The following is a 23,599-nucleotide window of genomic DNA, read 5'->3' on the forward strand; positions in this document are numbered from 1 at the left end:
AACTGAGCTTCCTAGGAACTCTAGACTTCTACAAGGTGTCACTAGTGGTTTTACCACTTTGGGGAAAGTGGGCATCTTTATAAAAACTTCACATACCACACAATGTTAGCACTTGCAGTGATGCCTAGTGACTGAGTGGCCCCAGTAACAATTTCATTAGCTGCCTCGCAGCTCTGATAGTGTACGTAGGAATGTGTCACAGGGTAGAGAGCATTCCCAGCTTTTCCATGAGCTATTGGAGGTCACTGATAAATGGTGAGCACTGTGGTACCCCAAAGAGAAGGTAGTGGATTGATGGCATCAGCCTGTGCACCCCAGATCATCTCAAGTTCTCCTCTTTTGTGCCGATGGCTGCTTTATTGGAGTGTCCTGGTTCAACTGGTAAAATACAAAACTGTAGGGAAATTTTTATTCTGGAGAAGGTATTTTTGTGTGTTATGGCTCAGTTTCTCTCTGGCTATGTTGGTGTTGCACAAATTTTGGAAAACTGGTTGTGGTTCCATGGTTTTATGATTTTTTATCAATCATTATTTATAATGTCATTCTGTCATACTTTACCAGTGTTTATGTTTTCCAACATGTCTGGTATTCCAATTTTTGAAGATAGAGTGAAGTAGAAGAGGAATATTCTAAGCCTAAGTTTATGGATAGTTCTGATAAGGTTAGTGCAAAGAATTGCAAACTGCTGAGTCACTCCCCTGTCTTAATGTGAGAAGTGCTACAAAATAAGTTCACTTTCACAATAAAAACCAGTTATCAATGAGTTTTGCATGGTTTGGATATCCAAGTGATTGTATTGCATTATACAAATGAACCTGTGGCTACAGGAAAATTTGAAGGTCATGTGAGTACAAATCACAGCCATTTGAAAAGTGACCAGTTGGTTACTTTAAAGTAAAACTTTTGTTTAAAAAAAAAAATCACATTTTCAAAAATAATAATAATAATAACATTTAGTGAAGAGACTCGGGTAACAAGTTACTTAGTAATAGAACTTATTAACCAGAAAAATGTAAAAAAATTATGCACTTACTGAAAATCTAATAATACCAGCCTATAACTATATGGTGAGGAAAATGCTGACAAGTATGAGAAATGGAAAAGATTCCGTATAACACAATATGATAAGTTGTCATATTGAGGACATAGCAGGTGATGCTGAAGAGCTTTGGGATGATAAACTACAGAACAACAGCTTCCAATTACAGACTGATGAGTCAACAGATTTCATTGGTAGATGTCACATTGTAGCATTTGTATGATTCCTAAAGGGTGGTGAATTTCTCTGTTGCATCTAGCCTGCCCAAACAAGCAAAGGCCAAAACTTAGTTAATGTGGTGCCATCATATCTGAAAACAAAAGTCTTAGGGGAATACTGATACCTGCATTGATAGGTATCCCATCAATGATCAATATAAAAGATTCTGCATTTATTGTGAAAAAAAAAGAAAAGAAAATTTCAGTGATGCCAAACCAGTTACTCAAGGATTTTTCAGAAACCCACACAACATAAATCTGCAACCTGCAAAAACCCACATACTTTGCATAGGCGTAGATCTATAAGATGTGGGAGCTGAAAGGTAAATTGCAGAAATACTTGAAAGGACACAGGAGGCCAGATTTTATTAAGTGCTTGGGTGATAAAGAATAGCTGCAGACTCACCTGCTTAGCAAACATTTTTCATCACATTGAACCAGTTGGACAAGTCTCTGCAAGGCCCTGAAGAAAATATTTTGACTTCAGTTGACAAGATGTTTGGCTTTAAAAGAAACAGAATCATTGGGAAAAAATCATGTTGCAACAGGAAACTTTGAAATATTTCCCAAGCTGCTTGGATTTGAGAGTGAGAAAGATTATCAGCCGTCTCTAGACTTACTGAAATCCACCTGGAGAAACCGAAGAACAAAACAGCAGTTTTCCCTTCCCATTCAACGAAGTATCTGGCCAGGTGACCGGCCCTTTCTCTGACTCTCATGCTCAGTCTAAGAACTTCATTTTTTCATATTTATGAAGTGAAAAATAAGCACTTTTCACATGTAAAAGAGGTGAATATTATTCTGCTTTTAGCTTATTCATGAACAGACTTATAAAAAAGATCAAGAAAATAATACATGTGTATAAGAATTCTGTAACAGCCAAGGCCAATATTTCAACCAGATATGTGACTCAGCAAGCAAACATTTTTCCAAGTCATATAAAACCATGCTTAAGCTCTATTTTTCATTCGTATTGTTTTAGCTAATGGTTTTGGTAGCTTTATTTTTCAATGCTAATAAATGTTCATGTTGAAATAACAGTAGTTAAAACCAATTTATATGATGTTTGGCAGAAACCAAAACAATTCTGTAAAGCAATTATCCTTCAACTGAAAAATAGATACATTTAAAATTTAAAAAAATAAAAAATAATATATAACATTTATTTAAATGAAATATACAGAGCTATCATTAGAAAAATTAAGTTAAATTTGTTTCAAAGCAACTTATTTAAAAGAAATTTATAGTGTTTTATAATTTTTTTAATTTGTAAAAATGAATGATAATTTCAAAAGCAGCAAAAAATTGTTTTTATTTTTAGCTTTAAATAAGGAAAACAATTGTTCTTGTAGGTATTATATATTGCATACCAAATCTTATTTGCATTATATATAGTAGAAAGTAAGGCTTTTATATTTATTTGGATATCTTTTAAACGTAAAATCAAGCATAAAATTTTTGAATAAAGGAGATGAAGTATTCTTTACCAACATGTTGACTTCCATTAAAGAAATGTTTATATCATATACAGAACATTCTACCCAATAGTATTAGGTCAATCTGAACTAACATACAGTTTAAGTCCAATGCTTTCATCTGATTTTCTGTCTGTGTGAGCTATCCAATGATCAAAGTGGGGTACTAAAGTCCCTAATGTTATTGCATTGCTATTTCTCCCTTTATATATGTTACTGTTTGCTTTATACATTTAGGTGCTCCTATGTTGAGTGGAAACAGTGTCAGACTTTATTTTTTTGGGCTCCAAAATAACTGCAGATGGTGACTGCAGCCATGAAATTAAAAGACGCTTACTCCTTGGAAGGAAAATTATGACCAACCTAGATAACATATTAAAAAGCAGAGACATTACTTTGCCAACAAAGGTCCGTCTGGTCAAGGCTATGGTTTTTCCAGTGGTCATGTATGGATGTGAGAGTTGGACTGTGAAGAAAGCTGAGCACTGAAGAATTGATGCTTTTGAACTATGGTGTTGGAGAAGACTCTTGAGAGTCCCTTGGACTGCAAGGAGATCCAACCAGTCCATCCTGAAGGAGGTAAGTCCTGGGTGTTCTTTGGAAGGACTGATGCTGAAGCTGAAACTCCAATACTTTGGCCACCTCATGTAAAGAGTTGAGTCATTGGAAAAGACCCTGATGCTGGGAGGGATTGGGGGCAGGAGGAGAAGGGGACGACAGAGGATGAGATGGTTGGATGGCATCACTGACTCGATGGGAATGAGTTTGAGTAAACTCCGGGAGTTGGTGATGGACAGGGAGGCCTGGCGTGCTGCGATTCATGGGGTCGCAGAGTCAGATACGACTGAGCGATAGAACTGAACTGAACTGAATGTTGAGGTATACACATTTACAAATGTTATACCCTCTTGATAGTTTGGCCACTTTATCATTTTATTACGGTCTTCTTTGTTTCTCCTTCAGTCTGTGGCTTAAAGTCTATTATATCTGACACGAGTCTCATTATCCCAGCTTTTGATTGGCTTCCATTTTCACGCCTTATCTTTCTCCATCTCTTTAGTCTGTGTGAGTCGTTAAAACTGTAATGAATATTATAGGAAACATATATTTGTGTCTTGTTCTTTTTTTCTTTTTGTTCATTTAGCCACTTTATGTATTTTGATTAGAGAATTTGTCTATTTACATTTAAAGTAATTGCTAATATATGGAACTTTGGCTGCCATTTTGAAAATTGTTCTCGGGTTTTCTGGGAATTTATTTGTTCCTTTCATTGTCTCTTGCTCTCTTCCTTTGTGATACGATATTTTCTGTCGTGGCATGCTTAATTACCTTTATTTTTATTTTTTGTTTATCTACTGTAGTTTTTTGCTTTGTGGTTACACCAAACCTTACAGGAAACATCTTATAATAGTCTATTGAGATTGATAACAATTTAATTACAAATGCACTCAAAAGCTGTACATTTTTATATCCCATTTATATTTTATGTTTTTGATGTCACAAATCAGTAATTAAAAATTACTGAGGTGATAGTTATTTTTAATATTCTTATCTTTTAACCTTCATACTGGAGTTACAAGTGATTTAACTACTACTGCTACAATATAGGGAGTGTTCTGAATTTAACCATATGGTTACCATTACTACATTTTATACTTTCATGTTTTCCTGTTACTATTTAGTGTCTTTTAATTCCAGCCTAAAAATTTCCCTTTAACATTTCTAGTAAAGCCCATCTAGAGGTGAACTCCTTCAGCTTTTGTCCAGAAAACTCTTCAGCTCTTCTTAAGTTCTGAAGGACAATATTTGTTGGTAGAGTAGTCTTTGTTGGCACATTTTTTTTTTTCCTTTCAGCACTTTGAACATACATCATACCATTCCCTTCTATCCTGCAAAATTTTTGCAGAAAAATCTACTATAGGCTTATGGGGGGTTTCTAAGATGTAACAAATTGCTGCTTTTAAGATTTTCTTCTTAAGTTTTGATAATTTATTTATTGTGTGTTTTAGATATGGGTTTCTTTGGAATTAGGTCTGCAAATCTATCACATAGTGACAATAGTTGAGAAATTCTGATCTAGAGAAGAGAAAGTACAAGATTGACCTAACACTGGATGAGGCTAGGCATGTAGGTTTGAACTATGTCTGGAGTGGAGCTTCTATAGACTGTATCCCCTCAAAATTCACATGTTGAAATCTAATCACAATGTGATGATATCTGGAGATGAGGGTCTTTGGAAGGGATCAATGCCCTTGTTATTGCTGTTGATCAGTTGTGACCAATGTTTTGCAAATCCATGGACTGCAGCACACCAGTGATATCTCTGCTTTTAAATACTCTATCTTGGTTTCTCACAGCCTTTCTTCCAAGGAGCAAACGTCTTTTAATTTCTTGGCGGCAGTCACCATCTGCAGTGATTTTGGAACCCAAGAAAATAAAGTCTGTTACTGTTTCCATTCTTCCCCATCCATTTGCCATGAAGTGATAAGACTGGATGCCATGATTTTAGCTTTTTGAATGTTGAGTTTCAAGCTGGCTTTTTTACTCTTCTCTTTCAGCTTCATCAAGAGGCTCATTAGTTCCTCTTTGCTTTCTGCCATGAGTGTGTTCTCATCTGCATTCTGAGGTTATTGGTATTTCTCCCAGCAATCTTGATTCTAGTTTGAGCTTCATTCAGCCCAGCATTTTGCATGATGTACTCTGCATATAAGTTAAATAAGTAGGGTGACGATGTACAACATTTTGTATTCCTTTCTCAATTTGGAACCAGTCCATTGTTCCATGTTCAGTTCTGTTGCTTCTTGATTTGCATACAGGTTTCATAGGAGGCAGGTAAGGTAGTCTGGTATTCTCATCTAAGAGTTTTCCAAGTTTGCTCTGATCCACACAGTCAAAGGCTTTAGCATAGTCAATGAAACAGAGTAGATGTTTTTTCTAAATTACAATCCAATGGATGTTGGCAATTTGATCTCTGGTTCCTCTCTCTTTTCTAATTCCAGCTTGTACATCTGGAAGTTCTTGATTCACCTATTGTTGAAGCCTGGCTTCAAGGACTTTGAGCATTACCTTGCTAGCATGTGAAATGAGCATAATTGTGCAGTAGTTTGAACATTCTTTGGCATAGCTCTTCTTTGGGATTGGAATGAAAACTGACCTTTTTCAGTCCTGTAGCCACTGCTGAGTTTTCCAAATTTGCTGGCATATTGAGTGCAGTGCTTTCACAGCATCATCTTTTATTATCTGAAATGGTTCAGCTGGAATTCCATCACCTCCACTAGCTTTGTTTGTAGTAACGCTTCCTAAGGCCCCTTGACTTCACACTCCAGGATATCTGGTTCTAGTGATCATACCATCATTGATATCTGGGTCCTGAGGATCTTTTTCGTATAGTTCTTCTGTTTATTCTTGCTACCTCTTCTTAATATCTTCTGCTTCTGTTAGGTCCATACCATCTCTGTACTTTACTGTGCCCATATTTGCATGAAATGTTCCCTTGGTGTGGGGAAATTAACAAGATGGCACCCATCAGGCTCTCTCACCCCATGCTCTCAAGCCCTCTTGCCCATATCTGTAAACAATGACTATGTAACAGCTGAGATCACTTGTAGCACTGCGCATGTGCCTCACAAGGTACCTGCTTCGTCACAGGATGTGTGAAGCATGCCTCTGTGAGTTCCACGAGAAAGGGGAGGCATTTACCAATGCACCACAGCTGTGTCCATTGAGTCAGTCACGAGAGGAGAGGATATAGTGTGTCTACTGCTATGGCTGCTGCGTCACCAGGAGAGAATAAACGTGTCTGCAGTTCTTGTGGCTCCTCGAGTCTTCCAGCCTCTTAGTCCATGCCTCGCCTACCCTGGGCTCGGGCACAGTGTGAGCAGTGTGAAGAGCAAGACAGCTGGTGTCATGAGCAGCATCAGCAATACACTTGATATCTCCAGTTTTCTTGAAGAGATCTCTAGTCTTTCCCATTTTATTGTTTTCCTCTATTTCTTTGTATTGTTCACTTAAGAAGGTTTTCTTAGTGCCCTTACAAAGAGGAATTTGAGAGCTTCCTTGCCCCTTCCACTGTGTAAGGACACATCTAGGAACCAGGAAGTGGGAACTCACCTGACCCTGAATTTGCAGGTGTCTTTACTTTGGATTTCCCAGATTCCAATAATGTTCAATATTGCTAAGAGAATAAGATTAGTTCAGAAGGTTATATTCATTGGACTTTTTTTAAACAGGAAGACATGCGTGCATGCAAGCACTTGAATAAAGCAAGAGGAGATTTGTTGAAATTGTAAGTGCCAAAGCAAGACTAGGTGAGGAGAAAAATAAATAAGGGATGAGCAAATGGGCTATGGCAAGTTAACCAACTGAGTTATTGAGGGAAGCCCCCTGAAAAAGAATAGAGAGAGTAATAGCTGGTTTGCCTGTTCTTAACATTAATGAGCCTGGGGCAAGAGTACGAATGATGGCCCATAGGTCATATGTCTAAATATTTAATAAGTTAAGCTGACACAGTGTTAAATAAACTATCTTCCTACCTTAAAAAATGTATAGCAACCGAGTAAACCAGGTTCAAATTTGAAATTTTCTGACTTCTCAGAGTTGTTCACTAGAAAATGACACATGCAGAGTGCCTAGTCTAGGTCTGTATCCCTGTAGTTTGTTTCTCCTTCTGTCTTGGTCCCGTGAAGTACATCATACTTCTGCGTGAGGACACGCAGCCTGGCTGCCCAAGCTCTATCCAAACCTTCCGCGAATTGCCCTCCCTTGCCAACATCTTTGACCCAATGTGCAATGTGGCGCATGCTTGGGAGGAGGGACCTAAAGGTGGGCTTAGGGTCTCTGGTTCTTGAAACATAGTCTAGAAGGAGTGAACATAAGCTCTGTATGGACACATCTGGTTGCCCTGTGGACTACTGGTTCTGTGAAGAGCAACACAGTAAAGTCAGATCCAGGTCCTCCAAAGCACAGGGTCCATTTGAAAGGTCCCACTTCCTTAGTTGTAAGACTTGTAGTGGCAGCTGGAAAGAGAGTTGTTTTTAAAACTCCAATCACATTCTTCCCCTCTTTTGGAACTGAACAGGTAGGTAGAATGGCCTGCTTCTCTTTGAATTTTTCCTGTGCAACATTACCCAGAGGAAGGAATCGATGGGCTGTAGTACAGTTTCAGATGAAATAGGCTGGTTACCAAATTCTTGTAAGACATTGATTTGTGAGTTATTTATTCAAGTTCACTGAATAAGCAATTTACAAATCACTTTTCATTGAGCTTGATTCAGCGCTCTGAAGTAAATAAATATGGAATCTGTATCAGGCTTTTAGTACAATGTCAGTCTTGCCTAAATAGACTATGCTGAATTTGTGTTATAAATATAACTCTAATTTGTTATATTTGGATCCTATCTGCTGCTATTTTTTCCCCTGAGATTCACAGAAAGGTTAGATCCATGTTAGCAGAATAAAATGAAAAAGAAAAAAGAAATCGTGGAAGATTATTTGCTGTAATAATATATTTCAAGAAGTTGAGTTACTCTTAATTATCACATAACTGGCTTAATTTTCTTCTTCATTTTAATTGAGTAAAACTGTGTAAACATAAAGATTTTTTCTAATCTTTCTGTTTTTAAAATTTTACAGTAATATCAGATAAAAAGCATTGTCTATTACATTATACCTCTAAACCAAAAACTGGCAGATTTTCATAAAAAGTACTTTAAATTTTATTCATACTCTTCCTATATCAATATAATTAATTCACTACATACTATATTCAATGTAGTGTTATAAACTGGACAGATTTTGGAAATATCTCATTTGTCATACTAAAAAAGAAAATATTGATGCTCTATTATCCTGTTTCCTTTCTCTACTTAAAGATTCAAAGAGGGAAACAGATTATCTAGAGAAACTATATATGAAAGTGCTATTCTATTTTTTAAGAAATCATTAGAGAAAAGACAACTAGAAGAAATTTACTGGTACTTATCAAATAATTATTTTTTTGATAATTACTAAACTGGAAGAATCAGAGGCTAAAGGTCTTATTTAAAACAACAAGTTGACGTAAAGATTAAGCAATGGAAATTATTTCCAAGGTTTCTCCTGTTACATGGATTTATACAACTAGATTATTTGGTATATAAATGCCTTATGAATTATTCCCATGAGTTTCTTATTTTTCCCAAGTTCAATGTAGAATATAACAGGAGGCCCCAAAGTACTATTTAGAACACTTATGAGTTGTTTGAAATTTAGATTTAGGAAATTCACAACAATTTTGACCATATTAGAAAATCCTTTTCTCCTTGGGATAAACCCAGTGTTTGAAAAATTTGATACTAAGGTGATAGGCAAAGGCTGACTCATATAATAACACAATTACAAGCAAAGAGAGCAAAGGCCCACAGCCAGGAATCAGGTTTTACTGGTGTTTCTCCAAATTCATGAATACACATATGCCTGTCCTCTTCTGCATAAGAAGTAAAAGACAGAAACTAAATAAACAGAAAGATGGCAAGAGAATCCTACATTGTGTTAACCCACTGTTTTCTTGATGTTGAGTAATGAGGGCAATCTGTTTTTGTTTTATACCATACATAAAGAGAATTTTGCCCACAAAAGACATTTAAAGTATCCTCTTACTCTCCTCACTGCAGATCCCCAATGGGGCACCCAGAATGCTGATCAGGCAGCAGGAAGACTCAGTGAAAACACAAAAACTCTCCATTGAAAGAGGTAGAGCAGCAACACCAGGAAGCCATTCACACTAAGAAAATGCAAATAAAGAATTCTAGGGACAAGCATTATCTTGCCATGGAAATCTACCAAGAACATTTACTGCTTAAAGTTTTCCTTTGTGTGATTCTGTAAGCAAAGTTAGAGGAAAAACAAAAACAAGGTCCATTCATAAGACCTGAAACTAGACTGCAGATATCACAGCACAAGAGAAGCATGGAACCCACTAAAGGGAATTCTCTCTTGGTCAGAACTTTTGTAAACACATTTCAGATGATTCCATATTCTTTCATAACACTTTTAAGGTTATTACATATTCCTAACTAAGAGGAAGTGGAAAACAGATGTTGATAGTCAACTCAATACATAACTTTTGCAAATAACTCTATACAAATATGTGCACTAGATTAAATAGAGTTATTATAGTGTATTGCTTTGGTCACTATCAACAAATCCTTTTGTTTTTGCAAAATACTAACCTAAAATCTCCTCTAGGTATGCCTATAGATAGATAGTGAAACTAAAATACTGTACACATCAGGCTGTAGAGTTAGGTTTCTAGTGAACAGGATGGGCAACCCAGGTAATGTGTATTCCATCTGAATAGAGAGCATCTCATAAACACTACCTTTAATAAAACTTTCAAAAATGGAAAAGAAAATTCTAAAAGTTTTGCAATAGTCCTTAACTCTTTTCTAGAACAATTCAAAATATATAAATAATTTAGTTAATATGAATCTTAGTATACACACTCAGAGACTTCCCTTATAGTTCAGTTGGTAAAGAATCTGCCTGCAATGCAGAACATCCAGGTTCAATCCCTGGGTTGGGAAGATGCCCTGGAGAAAGAAATGGCAACCCACTCTAGTAGTCTTGCCTAGAGAATCCCATAGACAGAGGAGCCTGGCAGGCTACAGTCAATGGGGTTGTTAAGAGTCCAAGAGTCAGATACTTTTAGCAACCCTGATGCTGGGAGGGATTAGGGGCCGGAGGAGAAGGGGACAACAGAGGATGAGATGGCTGGATGGCATCACCAACTCGATGGACATGAGTTTGAGTAAACTCCGGGAGTTGGTGATGGACAGGGAGGCCTGGCATGCTGCAATTCATAGGGTCGCAAAGAGTCGGACACGACTGAGTGACTGAACTGAACTGAACTGAAACCACCATACATGCTCAGATGAACTAAAAGTATAACTTTATATTTTGTAACAACTTAAATCAACTGGAAGCCTCCCAAGAGAGAAGAACTCTACTCAGTGAATTTTGGGTTTTATTCTTCCCTCTTAAGTGTGAAAGTTGCTCAGTCGTGTCTTATTCTTTGCAACCCCATGGACTTAGTCCATGGAATTCTCCAGGCCAGAATACTGGAGTGGCTAACCTTTCCCTTCTCCAGGGGATCTTCCCAACCCAGGGATTGAACCCAGGTCTCCCACATTGCAGGCAGATTCTTTACCAGCTGAGCCACAAAGGAAGCCCAAGAATACTGGAGTGGGTAGCCTATCCCTTCTCCATCGGATCTTCCCGGCCCAGAATATGAACAGGGGTCTCCTGCATCACAGGTGGATTCTTTACCAACTGAGCTATCAGGTAAGCCCCCTTCCTTCTTAAGATTACATCAAAGTTTTGAAGGTTTTATAAGTCTCTAATTCATAAGAAATGAGAGAAACAAATTCTTGAATCCATGAGCCATTTGGGCACAAGGTAAGGTCTAATCTTGAAATAATCCTCAGCTCAGTAAACCTGAGGTGTGAGTATCTCTGCAAGCTTTCTATGGCTCACAGTCACCTATAGGAAGTTCACAGTTATTTCTCCTCTGAAATAAGAAATCTAAAATATTTTATAACAATTATAATCACGGTACCTCTGGGCTCTACACAAGAATGGATACAAATTATGTTCTTCTCTAAGGCTTATTCTTCTTTTTTTAAATTTAATTTTTACTTTTCATTGGAGTACTGAGTGAAGTGAGATATAGAAAGAGAACTATCATATGATATCCTTTATATGAGGAATCCAAAAAGAAATGATGCAAATGAACTTAATTACAAAACAGAAACAGACTCCCAGACTTAGAGGGTGAAATTATGGTCACCAGAATGGAGGGTCAGGGGAAGGGATAGTTAGGGAGTTTGCAATTGACATGTACATACTGTTATACTTTAAATGGAAAACCAGTAAGGACCTACTGAATAGCATAGGAAGCTTAGGAAGCTCTGCTTCCTAACAGTGAGCTCTGCTCACTGTTAGGGGGCAGCCTACTAACACATTTCTATCTCATTTCTTCTTCTCTAATTCTCCCTTTCTCTACCTAAGGGAATTGCTTCCTAGACTGTAAATTTGGTTTAGGGCCCTACACTCTTCTTGTTTTTCCCAAATATCTTTACAAACTCTTGCTTCTACCAAAGGCTTAGAATTTAGAAACCACAGTTAGGATTATGCATGGAGTTTCTCTTTTCTCCAGACTGTAGCACCTGATCCTGAGTAATTAAACACGGAATCTATTAGCTACTCCAATATGGTACTTCCTTCCAAGAGAAATAATCAGCAGGGACAAAAATAATACTGGTTAATAGATTTTTTAAAAAAGGTTCTGTGGTATTTTTTTGCCCCAATAGCTTTTATAAGGAGATAATCAAAAGATGACTTTTACTTTGAAATCTTCACACATCCATCTCATAAAATACCGCCACATTATACTAGCACAGCATAACTTTTGGTTTTATATCACCAACTGTCATAGGTCATAAAATGTAAGTAATGAATAAATGATACCTGGAAGAACACTCTGAGTTTAAAGACTTGGCATTTAAGATGTTCTAGGAAAGAACATATTTTTAAAAAGTAAGCTAGACCTCAAGAATCAAAATATTATGATTTCTACTTTTTAAATGTCATCTTCTTCTAAGTCTTTTGCTTTTAACTATGAACAGACACATTTCTGAAGATGTCCAGTAGCAGTCATGACATCAGACAGGAAGAGAGAGCCCTCTGTGTAACATACACCCAGGAGAGAGGTCCTGCAGAGGAAATGTCATGAACAATGTTATGTCGGGGATTTCTCTAAACCCATCATTGCCAGGCACCTGTGCTCCAGGGCATCCATCCAATCAGCTAGAGAGCAGGCACCTTGCCATTTCGGCAGATGGGTATTAATGTTGAAGGCAAAGGAACCATGTACAGTATATATTTCAATTATGAGTGTAGAGATTTGGAGTCCCAGTTGGAATCATGTCTATTCCTTTCTGAGCTGGTAACAAACTAGATATCGTACCATCCAGAATGTGCTTTACACAGAATTAGCTTTCAGGAAAAATGCACATTTACAAAGGGAAGAACATATTTTGTATGACAAGTCGAGAGTCAAAGGAAAGAAGCTGAATAGCCCTTAAAGAAATTTCCTAGGCTTTTTATTTTTACCAAAATAGCATTGAAAAGACAGAGGGGAGCGAACATTTCTACCACATAAATATATTATGGCAGAATTGACAGAATTTTGAAAGCTTATGCATTCCTAAATGACAGTCTGTATTTCAGTTTTTTTGAAGTGTTCTAGTCAAACAAACCTCAGAGGTAGATTGGCTCCTGGGACAGGATCATCTTTCACTTCTGGTCTGCATATTCTAAGACACAGATGTCCTGGTCTATCCTTCTAGTCCATACTGATTTCTACACTGTTACATTTCTAAAGGATTTAAAATAGAAATATCTAGGTCCTAAATTGTTTAATGCTATTCACTAGTCAATTATTATTTCAGTATGATAACATAGAATACTGTCTCACATGCATTTAGTTACTTATATAATTATCATTATCATCAAGAATTACATAAATGCTAACTTAATATTTTAACATATTATTCTGACTAGCTAACATTACAAAGCAAATGGCCACACCTGGGTGAATGGTGGCAATTATATAAAGAAATATCATCCAGATTGTTGCCTTGCCTTGAAACAAAAAGTCACAGAAAACTTCTTAAATGAGGGTTTTAACATGTTCTAACAAGATTGGGTATAGAAAGAGATGTTTTTCTTACACTGACCAAAACATATGTCTATTATTGCACTTGGTACATAACTAGTTCTTATGAAATTATTTTATAATACCTGGGGTTAGCATATGGGAAGAAAGTCACCATATCTTGGGATGCCATCTAGCCCATGAAATGTCTCAGAATTCTTATTCAAGAATTCAACTGTTTATTTCATTGACCAAAAGTACTGCTGATATCTTAGTCCCGAGAAGCAGTCACAACTCAAGAGCCAAATGGGAATTAGGTATAGTGGTAGGGTTCCCGCCAAACAGCTCTGGTGCGTTACAGTTATGTACCAGTTACATGGCACAGACTTCAGGTCCACTGCAGTCATCCCCCAAATGGATAGGTCAACTTGTTTACTAAATGCTGCTTGAAGCTTCCTCTCCTTTAATAATGACCTCTAGTAACACAGGAACTATAACACTTGAGGGATTTGCACAGGCAACCAGATGGCTAAACCAGTCACTCAGAGAATAAAAGTAATAGTAGCAACAGAAACACCCACTGCATTACTGTTTGTCCAATGTGGATTGAGAAGCAATGTGTTGAATCTAATTCCTAATATCCCCAGTTCAGGTTGGCTCCTATCTGCTCCATCTCCCCCTTCTCTTAGGGTTTCAAGGTTAAGTTCAGAACTCCCAGGCTGCTCTCACCATCATCCTGAAGTAGAGATCGTACATGCCTACCATGGGGCTGGCCGAGATTTGCATTCCCAGGTAAGAAACAGACTTACTGGCCTCTGAACATCTATTTGCCTTAACACTGGTATCCAATCCAATCAGTCCTTATTTATGGTAAGAATAGTTACTATATATGAGCACTTACCATGTACTAGATATTATGTTAATCACTTACTAGCACTGCCTCATCTAACCCAGTCTTCAGAACTAACATCTCCTTTCAGAACAATATTCTATCATTCCACATTTACTATCTTGAAATACAATTCATAGCTGATATAACCTACCTGCACACATAGTTTTAAAAAATTAATGTAATATTTTAGCTCATGGCAAATAGATGGAGAAACAATGGAAAGAGTGACAGACTTTATTTTTTTGGGCTCCAAAATCACTGCAGATGGTAACTGCAGCCATGAAATTAAAGAGGCTTGCTCCTTGGAAGAAAAGCTATGACCAATCTAGATAGCATATTAAAATGCAGAGACATTACTTTGCCAACAAAGGTCTGTCTAGTCAAAGTTATGGTTTATCTAGTAGTCATGCATGGATGTGAGAGTTGGAATATAAAGAAAGCTGAGCACTGAAGAATTGATGCTTTTGCACTGTGGTGTTGGAAAAGACTCTTGGGAGTCCCTCGGGCTGCAAAGAGATGCAACCAGTCCATCCTAAAGGAAATCAGTCCTGAATATTCTTTGGAAGGACTGCTGCTGAAGCTGAAACTCCAATACTTGGGCCACCTGATGCAAAGAACTGACTCACTGGAAAAGATCCTGATGCTGGGAAAGATTGAAGGCAGGAGGGGAAGGGGAGAGCAGAGAATGAGATGGTTGGATGGCATCACCAACTCGATGGACATGAGTTTGAGCAAACTCCAGGAATTGATGATGGACAGTCCATCAGTCCATCAGAGTCAGACATGACTGAGCTACTGAACTGAACTGAAAGGAGAAAAAAAAAGCGATTTATATTAAAACACTATTTTTCACTAATACATTTCAATTAGTTTATTTGAATGAAGACTTGCCAGGCATAATTATTAGAAGACACAATGAAATAGTCAGTTGTTTACACCCATATGTAATAGCATTGTGAGCCTCCTCAAAAACAATCTGATAAGGCTGTTTTACTAGAAATCAAATATTATGCAGAGATTTGCTGCTGGCTATGTGATTTTTTTTTTTTTTCCCAAAAGGATGAGCAAATTTTGATAAGAGAATAAGAACTAAACAATGTATAATCTTCCCTCAATTTACATGACAGTAATTTACATTCCTTGGAAAATTCAGTGTATTTTAAAATGATGCAAAAATGTTTACATGTAAACGCAGTTAGATTCTAGGCTTAGATAATTATGAAGATTTTCACTTACATGAACATCTTGGGGACACTGCAAATCTGTGCAGGACATGACACAGTCCTTCATGCTGGGACTGTCTCAGATACTGCAGGAGCCTATCATCCCTGGTCCCTGCCCACCGAATGCTGTTTCTTCCAGTCCCTGCCCGCTGAATGCTATTGTTTCTTCCAGTCCTGTAACCACAAAAAACTCCCTCCAAGGGAAAATTCTGCTTCCCATTTGAGGAACCACCATCCTAAAGGGTAGGAATCATTGCCTTTATAAATTTAAAACCTGACTCATGGAAATCTGAATAATTTGCCTAAAGTAAATAGCTAGTGAGTGAGATTCTGACCTGTTACTATTTTGTTTCTGAAGAATGGGCTTTTCTCATTACACCACACTGACCTCTTAGGCCAATTATTCCTCCATTTAGAAAATGCACAGGTAACTGAATCAGGTAGGGCTGAAATGAGGACTCAGCAGTCCTAGACTCCAGCCTAGACTCCAGATTCATATTATAGAAATTTCTATCTATATTCAGCCTTGAGTAGGAAAATTCTTTATCTTCTTTAGCACTTCCACTATCTGTTCTTTTTCTTACTCAGTTTTCTAATTTGTATTTTGATTTTAAAACAATTTAAGTTGACCATAATCCCTTAAAAAATTAAAGAAAATGAAGAATCTGACCTATGAAACCAACTATTTTAGTCCTGTTTCATGTAACATAAGAGTTTCTTTTGCTAATCTTTCATAATTCCAGGGGGAACTTTCAATGGTAAACGTTCTTTAAACAGACACTGAACCCTTTCCGATGCAATCATCATCATCTTTTTTTTTTTTTTTTGATGTGGACTATTTTTTAAATCTTGATTGAATGTGTTACAATATTGCTTCTATTTTATGCTTTGACTTTTTGGCCACAAGGCATGTGAGATCTTAGCTCCCTGACTAGGGATCGAACCTATATCCCCTGCATTGGAAGGCAAAGTTGTAACCACTAGACCACCAGGGAAGTCCCAATCATCACCTTTCTTTCTCCTAAATCTACCCACCCTCATGTTCTTTACTTTGGCCCACCCTGTAGATTAATACTCACTTGTCAAATTTATTCTCATAGTAAAAGACTATATAGCAGGGATTATCTCATTAATTTAAAGGAGTTTCCTTATGTAATTTCTACATAACAACCATTAGTATTTCTGGCCCCCTGTTCCTAGAAACACTAAAGCAGTGGATTCTAAACTTTTAACATGGTTCTGGAATAATGAGGAAAGCTTCAAATACAGGTCGCTGGGCTCCACCCTAGAGTTTCTGATTCAGGAGGTCAAGTGTGAGGGCCAAGTTCTAACAAATTCCCAGATTCCATTGATGCTGCTGATCTTGAAACTGTTGAAGTGAAAAGGGAAAAAAAAGGAATGAGCTTTTCTCTTTCCCTTTCCTGAGAACCAAGAAGATAAAGGGAACAGTGTGCAGCCCTGAACATTTCTAGTTTTTCTTTTTTTACTTTAACTATTGCTAACTTTGCATGTCTGTAACTGAAGTTTGCTTTTCTGCCCCCTAACTCAGCAGGAGCTACAGTTCACATTTTCTCCTTTGACTCTATGCTAAATGCATCCTCTGTGCTTAGTCGCTCAGTCTTGTCCAACTCTTCGCAACCCATGGACTGTAACTGTTGCAGGAAGGGGGACGCCCTTCCAGGGCCCGAAACTGGGCTCTTGTCTAACACTCAGAAATGAATTGTCCGAGGAGACACATGCTGACAAAGCAAGAGATTTTATTGGGAAAGGGCACCCGGGTGGAGAGCAGTAGGTAAGGGAGCCCAGGAGAACTGCTCTGCCGTGCGGCTCGAAGTCTTGGGTTTTATGGTGATGGGATTAGTTTCCGGGTGGTCTTTGGCCAATCATTCTAATTCAGAGTCTTTCCTGGTGGCGCACGCATTGCTCAGCCAAGATGGATGCTAGCAAGAGGGATTCTGGGAAGTGGACGGACAGGCAGTGTCTCCTCTTGACCTTTCCTGAACTCTTCCAGTTGGTGGTGGCTTATTAGTTCTGTATTCCTTATCAGGATCTCCTGTCACAGAACAACTCATGCAAATAGTTACTATGGTGCCTGGCCAGGGTGGGTGGTTTCAATCAGTGTGCTTCCCCTAACAACTCCCCCCTGAGAGACTTCATACTCAAGATGCTTCTTGGGAATTGGGGCGGAGGTCTCTTTCTTCTGTAACTTCTTCCTGCTGTGCCTGGGTGTAGGCCTACCTAGCAGAGCAGAAGTCTCTCTCTACCTGATCTAAGTTGGGGTGTTCCATATCTGAAACCAGCTTTCACTCTTGTAATAACAGCAATTTAGTTTGAAACTGTTGGCGCCTCTCAGAGATGAAGAGACAGGGGCCAAACAGGAGACCTAACAGGATGGTCATCACTGGTCCCCAGAAACAGGAGGCAACATTTGGGGTGAGGGCTGCAGGGTTTGTGACTTTTTTTTTTTTTTTTTTGATTGGCTGGTGGTGAAGCAACAGAGCTGTGCTCCAGGAATCTTGTGTTTAGTCTGAAGTTACCATCCTCCACCTGAGTGGGGGCTCCAGTTCTGTAGAAGAACTCAAAAGACATTGTTATGCATATTTCTTTGAGTAGGAACTAGGACCCTGTCTCAGGGCTGTACCACCATTTGATTGTTTCTCCTCTGTTTCTGTATTCTCTCCCTTCCCTGATTAGCAATCGTTTGAATCCACCCTTTGGAACTCAGGGAAGGTCAAGGAGGCTGAATGAAGCCTATATCCTACAGATAAGAAATGGAGAACACACAGCAGATCTGTACTCCAGAGTCGCCACCGCACAGAGTCCTGCTCAGTTTTAATTTAGGAAACAGGGCAACTATGACTGTGATAACTTCCTGCCAAAATGGGGCATAGGACTGCCTCAGCTTGGAGAATAGACACTGAATTGGAAGTATTCCTGAGTTCCAAGTCCTAGATCTGAGCCTTGTATGATTAAAATCTCAATCCCTTGGTCTGCCATTTTGTTGTAACAGACACAATTAGTAGTAGCTGGAGGAGGGATAACTGGAATTTTAATAGACAAAATAAATCTCTTCCTTTTTAGAAGAATAGGCCTGAAACCCAGTCTGGACCTGGCACTTCGGGGAGACTTTTAGCCAGGTGGCCAGTTGCCTAGTTTTATAAAAAGTAAGGTAGAAGTTACTAGCTTCCAGCAGACATTGTTTTGAGAATGGTGGCATTTAAGCCTGACACAACTCAGAAAACTCAAGTGTTTAGCAATACAAGGTCTAATCTGAAATTACACCCATAGTAACACCTGGTTATTTCCCAGGATGTCTGAACCATAGCTGAGTACTCTATTTTGAATTTTAATTGTAAAATTTTCCTTAATAGCCAGAGCAGATGTCACCATTAATGACATCAGTGTTTCTCTAGGTATGAGAAGATGCAAGAATTGGGACTCATAAAATCTCCTGAAAAGATCTATCTGAAGGCCTGTTCTGCCAGTTTTTCTCAGAGCACCGAGTGCCTCATTCCTGATTTTCACCCTGAACTCCTTTCAGGGCCGTTCAAAGTCAGCAGTTGCACAGGCCATGATTTAATCTCTGTAGAGTAGATGGCAAGTGTCAATCTTCAGTTGGCAGAGCCCTTTTTTGCTCATAAACTTGACCATGATTTTGAGGGGGCATTTCATGACCATTTTATCCCATGGTGCTGAGAATGTCCATTCTCAGGTTTGGCAAAGATTTTGTTGACAGGCCACTCAATGTGCTGTTACTGGACTAGGCCATAAAACAGTATCCAAAATTCTCTGGACCACCTGTCTTACTAGCTTCTTGGTCCAGGAAAACATTCCCTCTTGTTGCTTCTTCCCATATCTAGAGTTACACTGTTATCATCATCGATCTCATAGGGAACTATGTATTATTCTATCAGTCACACATTTGGCAGTGTAAGAAACAGCAATTTTGTAAAACAGGTGAAATACAAAGAACATAGCCAGCAGTATTAGTAAAGTCACAAGTAAGACTTAAGTTAAGAGCTTCCATTAGATGTAGCCCAGTATATCCCAGGTCGTCTGACTTAGTCTACTCTGTACGAATCTATATCTTTCAGGGAAATTATACATTGGCACCACCGTCTATAAGGCACATGGCCCAGTTTTCTAGTGTTATTAGACTGATAATCCTTAGTATGATTTAATTGTTTCCAACACAGAGGAGACTTTAAACCTAAATTACCATAACCTGGTGTTATCTATATAAATCCTTCTCATAATTGTGGGAGATTTCTTTCTCCTTTGCTGAAACTTTTTTTGTTGCTCTGATTGAGCTTGAGTAATAGAAAAAGGCTCAAATTTATGGCCAAAGTCAGAGTAGGCATTATTAATTGGCCCAGTGAGGGGATCCCATCTAATAATATCATAGTAACCTGAATACGACTATATATATATGTGTGTATATATATATATATATATATATATTTTTTTTTTTTTTTAAGTGAATTTTCTCAGGGCCAACCAGTTAGAGCCTTGTAGTAGAGAAATTTACTAAGGTAACCCAGAGCTAGACACAGGTAATTGGCCACAAACTCAACAATTGGATTGATTTCTAAAACTAGCATAGGATCAGGCCTATGATAGAAAAGCATTTGATTTATATGCAAAGGTCTAAGAAGCCAAGAAAACATTATAAATGATCATACAAATCAGGTCCAGCATCTTGGGCAAGCTGTCTACCTCTGATGTCATTGTCTTCTCATCCTGGTATAGTGTAGTTTCTCCTGATAAAAAGTCCTTCCATCCAGGCTGGAGACAGTCTCTTAAATTATGTCTTTTTCCAGTCCTGGTTGCAGGTCATGAGGCATCCAATCTTCATCCAAAGATAGATTACTGAGATAAGCTTCAGAAACAAACTTAGGGTGTTCTTTAAGAATTCAATTAAATTTTACATTAATATCACATAACAGCAAAGAACTATCCAAAAAATCAGTCTTACTACATGCAGACCTCCATTAACAAACTGGGATTTAACATTTTTTGAAATATCTTTTTCTCCCTAAAGTTACCCTCATTTTTATCAAATATAACCAAATTAAGGCTAGTTTGTTTACAAAATAGGTCTGTTCTCACTAATTTTGGTCTAATGATTTATATAACCATAATTGTTTATAGACTTTTTATTTTGCCAAAACATTTATAGAACCTCAGACTGAACTTTTAATATAAAACAGGGCTGGGAAACTCACACCAAAGGCTTATCACAGATTTTGCCTAATAAATCTAGGTGAACTCTTCCCTTTTTAAGGTCTCAAAAATTCCTTGAGATTTTTGTACCTGTTAGTGAGATAACATTCCTAGCTCATTTGATAAACTTACTGGAAACCTGAGTTTCAAAATTTCTGGAGGAGTCAGATAGAGGGAAAATATAATTGTTTTTTTTTATAATGTGTAATTTTACCAAATTATTTTCATAATTAGTTTGAGAGGAAGGTTTTCCCTACTCCTGGAAAACACAAGATTCAAACTTGTAATTTTTCAGATAGAAACCATAAAAGTTATAAACATATTCGCTGGTTCATTCAGTCCTTTGTTAACTTTTGTGAAGTCATCAGGTTTCTCATTAGAATACCAGGACATATCAAAATGTTAAAAACTCCATATAATTTCTAGGATATTGTATTAGTAATTTTATCATACATTATAACATGAGTGGATTTATTACTCATTTGATCATCTTTTTCATGTAATTTAACCAACCACATAAACACAGTTTAATATCTCTCTTTGGGATGTTTCAGAGGCCCTCTGAAGCACCCCAAAGTTAGCTAGAGGTCAAAGGAACTTCAAAAGAATTCAATTTAGGAAGTTTTATCGAAAAGATCAATTAAAAGCATTTAGAACATTTGGTCAGATTTAGTCAATATTGAGGGGTTTATCATTTAGCTTGTTGATATGTCACAATGGGCATAAATACCAAGGCTCAAGGTCTAGTGAAAGTCAGCTCTGCCATCTTGGACCTAATTGGCTCTAATCAGTTTTCTTATGACCATGTCATTCCTAACAAAATCCATTTATCTAATAATTGTAATCTAGTTTTAGAAAATCCTGATCATGCATAACTCTTTTTAGTATTTTTTTCGTACCTTTTTTTTTTTTTTTTTACTGAAAGCACACTTCCTGCTTTCCTTTAGCAACCAAGAGCTAACTTTTATATTAGCATTTTATAGATTGGTGAGCATAAATACCAGTGATAATTTCTAAAACTCTTGCTTGCTTAAAACATTTTAGGGTGGCATCAAACATTATTCATTTATAGTCCCAAATCTCTTTAGTTTTTCTGTAAAAGGAAATCAGTGTTTAGGGTGCTCTTTGGCCAATCATTCTAATTCAGAGTCTTTCCTGGTGGCACACACATCACTCAGCCAAGATGGATGCTAGCAAGAGGGATTCTGGGAAGTGGACAGACAGGCAGGGTCTCCTCTCGACCTTTCCTGAACTCTTCTGGCTGGTGGTGGCTTATTAGTTCCGTATTCCTTATCAGGATCTCCTGTCATAAAACAACTCATGCGAATGGTTACTATGGTGCCTGGCCAGGGTGTGCTTCCCCTAACATAACCTGTCAGACTCCTTTGTCCATGAGGATTCTCCAGGCAAGAAGACGGGAGTGAGTTGCCATGCCCTCCTCCAGGGGATCTTTCCTGACCCAGGAATCGAACTGGGGTCTTCTGCATTGCAGCAGATTCTTTACCAGCTGAGCTACCAGGGAAGCCCAAATATATCTCCTATCTGGTGTTTATCCTTACAACACCCTTCCCCTTGTAGTTACAGATCAGAATGAAGGCAGAGCCACCTAACTGCCAGATTCAATTACTGGGTTACTGACGCCAGTTTTTCACTGTCTTTGAAACAATGCAAGTGAAAGAAATCAAGTTCCTATCACGTTTATTGCTCATCACCGACTCCTGACAGTGAGCCCTTGCCTTATATAAGTCCCTAGACTCCTCATGAAGGGAAAATCCAGTTCTTAAGGCATAAGCCCACTGGGTTCCCCTCTCCACCAGCTGAAAATAAACACCATCTTTCTATTTCCTCCAAACTCTGTCTCTGTATTTTTCATTCAGCTTCAGTGGGCAGAAAAGGCCAAGATTTTGGCTGGCAACAAAACCACACTTTGAAAATCACTGAAGAAATTTCCCTCCACTCCTATCTGACAGAGGAAATACTTATATAGATTTTATATAATGATTAAGAAACTACATACATATTCTTGTGTATGTTCCAACTAAATATTGAACAAGTTGGCCCTAAAACCTGCATATCATAATTACTTTTAAAAATATCCCTGAACTCCTATTGTGAGATGATAAGGAGGTATGTTTCCATACCTGGAGTCTAGACAATTTAATTAGAAGTCTTATTACCTAAGAAAACTCATGCTATAGTTATGGTAGAAACATCTAATATTATATCAATATAATATTACTAGTAATAACAATTCATATTTACTTAATATTTACTATAGGCACAATACTATACTATGCACTTTCCCTGAATTATCTCATTTAGTATTAGCCTTGTAAGATGCAGTTATTCCTATTTCACAGTTAATCAAATCAAGACTAGAAAAGTCATGTCTAAGGTATTACAGCCAGAGAACTTGTCTGTCTGGCTCCAAAACATGAATCTACCCACATCGCTCAGTTCCTCCTACTCTTCCTGCGTTCATTAGAAATTGACATCAACAGAACCCTTCAGCCATAAAGATACAGGTGTTCATGAACATGACAAATACATACCACATATGCAAGACTTTCTAGTGCCCCTGTGGCCCCATTACCGAACGGAGAGTTGCCAGATTGGTGTGATTTTAGGATCCAGAAGATCAAAAGATCATGGATTCTGTAATTAGTCTCCTGTTCTTTTATGATATGCAAATTTGACCCTTTAGGCATGATGCATCAGGAAAAAAATATGTTACTGGTTGGCTAGTATGTCCCATTTCTATGATAAATTCAGAATAATGTTAGCATACTTTATATTAATTTTTGCCATTATTACACAAGCTTGGCTTTAACTTAAA

This window comes from Dama dama, chromosome 33 (genome assembly GCF_033118175.1).
Source record: "Dama dama isolate Ldn47 chromosome 33, ASM3311817v1, whole genome shotgun sequence".
NCBI lineage: Eukaryota > Metazoa > Chordata > Mammalia > Artiodactyla > Cervidae > Dama > Dama dama.